This window comes from Triticum aestivum, chromosome 2B (assembly GCF_018294505.1).
Source record: "Triticum aestivum cultivar Chinese Spring chromosome 2B, IWGSC CS RefSeq v2.1, whole genome shotgun sequence".
Taxonomy (NCBI): Eukaryota; Viridiplantae; Streptophyta; class Magnoliopsida; order Poales; family Poaceae; genus Triticum; species Triticum aestivum.
This window is the reverse complement of record NC_057798.1, coordinates 270,408,663-270,414,128: the sequence shown is the minus strand read 5'-3', so window position 1 is coordinate 270,414,128 and position 5,466 is coordinate 270,408,663. Positions and strand designations below refer to the sequence as shown.

The 5,466-nt window shown below is 46.9% G+C and overlaps 1 pseudogene; it reads right to left on the bottom strand.

Moving 5' to 3' along the window:
- Positions 1–435: 435 nt before the first annotated feature.
- Positions 436–4,050, bottom strand: LOC123044712 (E3 ubiquitin-protein ligase AIRP2-like; annotated as a pseudogene).
- Positions 4,051–5,466: the final 1,416 nt, after the last annotated feature.

Sequence of the window (5,466 nt, the reverse complement as noted above, 5' to 3'; positions counted from 1 at the left end):
TCCGCCGCGGACGGCAAAAGGGGACGGCAAAGAGCTACGTTGTCGTCTGCTTCGGGTGGCTGACGGCAAAGGGGCCTTTGCCATCAGCAGCGGACGGCAAAGAATGCAGACGGCAATAAATGCGCTATTACTCCGTTAGGTGGTTAACGACAGGCCTTTGCCGTCCGCCGCGGACGGGCATGGCTCTTTGCCATCTGCTGGCAGACGGCAAAGGCTGCCATCTGCTGGCAGATGGCAAAGAGCCTATATTGCCCCATTTAATTCTGTTTTTTCTTATATCAATTCATTTTCACATAAAATCTCTCTCTCTCTCTCTCTCTCTCTCTCTCTCTCTCTCTCACACACACACACACACACACACACACACATGTATCACCAATATAACATATCCAACACATATTACCAATAGTCATGAACACATATATATCCAACACATATTACCAATAGTAGCAAGTTTCATCCATACATATACATAGTTCCATCAATATTACACAGTTTCATCCATAGGTAGCAAGTTTCACAAAGTCAAAACTATCTTATTACTAAGATCTTCTCTGGGTCTTCTTCTTTTCTTCCAACCTGCATAACAAAAAAACTAAGAAAGAGAGAATGAGTTAGGAGTAGAAATGTAGCATTTCACTTGGTGAAATGCAATGCTGTAGGAGCCAGCACTTCAGATCAAGACAATCTTAATTAGTGTAAAGTTATGACAGATCCGTGCATGTGTACATAAAGCAATTAACCATAGTTGTATGTCCTAGCTACTCTAGCAAATACTCCTACTCTATTGCAATACAGAAGAACATTGTGCTGCTGTAGTAAGTAGAGGAGTAGGAACAACATGCTGCCTGTGGGAAACTGATCCAAGGACGCACCTGGTGGCCGATGGGCTTGGCTGGCGCTACTCCGGCGAGGGGCGTCACTCTGGCAAGGAGGAGGCCCGTGCAGTGAGTAGGAGGCCCGTGCGGCGAGGAGGATGCTACTCCCAAGACTCCCATGCATGTCGTCCACAAGATTTACCTAAAACATATAAGCAACAAGGATGAGTACAAAGACTCAGCAAGTTCATAAAAGAATAATAAATAGTACTCATATCAATATACCAAGACTCGGTTAACACCATACACTCGTTAGTGTTCAACACATATAATGGTGCCCTACATGCCTACATGCTCATCTCATTTCATTGCGTATACCGGTATAGCTTGAGTGGACGCCCGTCGACATCCACTCACTCCAATATGTGGAGGTTGCCTCCAAAGTAGGTCGCAACCCAACAATGAAGGTCTCAATGTTCCCACCAAGGTAGTGTACGCCTTCATTCACTATCATCATGAGTGCAAGTATGCAAATGCAAGCATAGTACTTGAATCAACATATCATGGTCATTGTCATCGCCATCATAATAAACATCATTGACATGGAAGATATCATAAATAAAAATGGAATGTAGAGATTATGCAAGTCATTATCCCGTCGTGAACTTGCCTCAACCGCGGGGCACAAATTGTGAGGCAAACGGTTCCGAACTCGAAGTACCCACACTTGTCATCAAGCATATATCTCAGTCACAGCAAAGCATGGTCTCAACACATAAGAATATATAATTTAGTGGCACTCCTACGCACAAGACCCCAGCTCATACGTACGTTATCACATTATAAGTCCTCATATCATCAACGATGACAAAATCTTAGAGTATAAGTCTAGTTACAATCACCAAGTCAAACGTAAAATTTTGTCCAACATAGTACAGTCATCTTAATAATTCCATAGGATTTAGTGTATAACACGAAATCTAACAAATAATATATGTTTAAGCATCTGCAGAATATCCTCTACAATTTTTGTGTTGTGACTTTAATTTAATTAAACCTCTAGCATGGCCTAAACTGCCATACCACAAATTCTGCACCCCAGGAACATAAATTTCGGGATAGAAAACTAAAATGATGGCTGCTCTCAAACCGTACATCCAAACGAAGCAAATAAGTGCTCTATGGAAACCTTGAGACTTTATCTAAAACTTATGTAAAGGGGCCAACTCTAAATTCTAAGCATAGCTAACTCATTTTTTAGATAGAAGCTTGCTCTCCAGAACTGTCAGGCACTGCAGTTTTTAACTGAACCAAGTTCAGTGATGTATAGCAAGGGAAAACCAGTGTACAAGAGCATTTCTAATCCTCACGTGTAAGATAAAACAGAATTATAACTTGCAAACTAACTCCTCTCCCCAGGTTTAATTGCTTACACGCATATAGACATGTTCGTCAAGCTGTTGGCATACCTGAACAGGCAAACAGGCCACATCAAACAATCCAGCCAAGATGCTAACCCACCTACAGGAACTATGTTGCTCCAGCGCTAAAGATCGAACCAAGAGTGACACAAGGAGTTGGAGAAGCAACAGACCGGGGGTGGGCTGATGGCCAGCAGCATCCCGTGCTCCACCGGCAGCAGCGGCGGCCACGACGACGCAAGGAGCAGGGGAGCAGGAGCAGCCTCCACACGGCAGCGACCACGACGAGAAGCATTCATTCAATGCCAGATTCTGCATCATGTGCTACTATTGACATTCATTCAACTCAGTACAGTAGAGTAGAGATAACCCAGGGAGTTCCCATTGAGCATCTCATTGGTTGAAGTTGAACTGAACAAACATGGCAGAGAAACAAAACAAAACAAAAATACGTGAGGTCAGGTTCTTGTCCTCACTCACCATTGGCGGTAGCAATCGATGCACTTGTCGTGGATGCAGCACAAACCTGCTGTTTAACTCCATGCAGATCCCACACTCCTCTTCTATCTCGGCGTCGACCTCAGAGACCAGCCTCGTACTACCCTCCCCCTTGCCGTCTCTCCTCCTATACAACTCCTAGCACACCGCCCTCTGCCTCGGGTCATCGATGCCGCTGATCCCGTGTTCCAGTTGCAGAAGGAAGGGAAATGTCACGGCTGTGGTAGACAGACAGACAATGGAAAATTTTCAGTTCACAGGTCCAAACCGCAAAGGCCTTATTCACTTTTCAGTTTCTGCAGGACGTTTGTTTAGTACCGTAGAAGAATTCCTTCATGTTCGCTTTCCTTTCGTGGGTGGGCATGGTTGTGGTGCCGTCCACATAAACCTGCAGAGACAATGGAAGCAGAGGCAAGATGGTAAGAACACAAGCAGAACGAGCACTGTCAGCCCAATATGTATGGCACAAATTCTGGAAGGGAACCACAGGCACGGAGACAGACGAGAAGATAACCTTGTACTAGATGGGGATCCTGAGGAGGCCGAGGGCGCCGGCGAGGCTGCAGTCGGCCCGCTGCAGGAGGAAGAGGAAGATGCGCGCGGCGGGGCTGTAGGACATGCGCATCTGCAGGGACGCCCCATCGTAGTCCCGCGAGCACTCCGACGCCCTGCAGCACAGCACCAGAGACAGAGGATTTCAGCACATCGTATAAACAACACACACACCCCAAACCCGGAAGAAATTGAAGAAATTTGGTCCTTTAATTTGGGTGGAGAGGGGGAGGGGACTGACAAGGTGTTGGCGTGCTGGATGTCCGCCTCCAGCACCTTGAGCGAGTCCCTAAACGACCTCCGCGAGGCGCACGGTGCCGCCGCCACCATCTCCCCCCACCTGCTCCGCCACCAGAGGCCGCCGCCGCCGCCGCTAGAGCCCAGAGGCGGTGGCTGGGCGGGAGAAGATGGGGATAGGCGGAGGCGGCGGCAGCGGCGCATTGGGAGAAGATGAGGAGAGGGAGAGGCGGAGGTTCATCGGGGGAGAGGGACCTCCCGCAGCCGGATCCGGACGCGAGGCAGCGTGAGGCGGCGGCGGATCTCGAGGTCGGGGCGACCGGCGACGAGGCTTCCGCGGCGGGGCGGCGCGCGATGCGGCGCAGGCGGCAGCGCGAGGCGGCGGGGCTCCTGGGGTCCGGTAAGGTGGCGGCGCGCACCGGCGGGCGGAGGCGAGGTGGCGCAATGGCGCGGGGTCGAGGGAGGCGGGGTTGGGCGGCGCTTGGCTGTGGGGCAGGAGCGGAGAGAGAGGGGATAGAGATAGAGGAGGTGGGGGCAACGGTTTTCTTTTACCCGCAAAAAAAAGATAGCTCCCTTTTTGCCGTCCGCCAGCAGATGGCAAAGAATCTTTGTCATCCGTCAGCAGACGGCAAAGAGGGGGTGGACCGTTGCAGTGTACTGGCATACGCTGACACCTCTTTGCCGTCCGCTGGCAGATGGCAAAAATTCTTTGCCATCTGCCAGCAGACGGCAAAGAAATGACAGATGGCAAAGACCTTTTTTGCCGTCTGCCAGTTCTTTGCCGTGTGTTGTTTGGTAGCTGATGGCAAACTGGCAGATGGCAAAATCCCTGATTCCAGTAGTGATGGTTCAAGTATGAGTGAATAATTCATAGGCATTTTCTGTCGTCTACTAATATTGGCGATTCTCTGGCATTCATCACAAGATAAGACAAACTTATGAGCATCCTTGAAGAGAGTAGGCCAATAAAAACCAGATTGTAATACATTGTGTGCAGTTCTATCTCCAGCGTGGTGTCCTCCGTAAGCCTCGGAGTGGCACTTGCGTAGGATTTGTTCCTATTCATGCTCAGGTACACAACGTCTAATAACACCATCTACTCCTTTATAAAGGTGTTGGTCATCCCAAAAGTAATGTCTTAAATCATAGAAAAACCTTTTTTTGCTGATATGTGAAACTAGGTGGTATAAATTTAGCAACAGTGTAATTAGCATAATCAGCATACCATGGAGTTTTACGAGAAGCATTTATGATAGCTAATTGCTCATCAGGAAAGCTGTCATCAATAGGTAGTGGGTCATCATGGACATTTTCTAACCTAGACAAGTTGTCTGCAACGGGGCTCTCAGCTCCCTTTCCATCAATAATATGCAAATCAAATTCTTGCAGCAAGAGAACCCATCTAATAAGTCTAGGTTTAGCATCTTTCTTTTCCATAAGATATTTAATAGAAGCATGACCAGCGTGAAAAATTACTTTGGAATCAACAATATAAGATCTGAACTTATCACAAGCAAATACCACTGCTAAAAATTCTTTTTCAGTAGTAGCATAATTTCTCTGGGCACTGTCTAGAGTTTTACTAGCATAATGAATAACATTCAATTTCTTATCAACTCTTTGCCCTTGAACAGCACCAACAACATAATCACTAGCATCACACATAATTTCAAAGGGTAAATTCCAATCAGGTGGTTGAACAATAGGTGCAGAAATCAAGGATTTCTTAAGTATTCCAAGTGCTTCTACACAATCATCATCAAAAACAAAAAGAACATCTTTTTGCACGAGATTAGTGAGAGGCCTAGAAATTTTAGAGAAGTCTTTAATAAACCTCCTATAGGAACCAGCATGACCGAGAAAACTTCTTATACCTTTGATATCTTTAGGACACGTCGTCTTTTCAATAGCATCTACTTTATCTTTATCAACTTCAATAC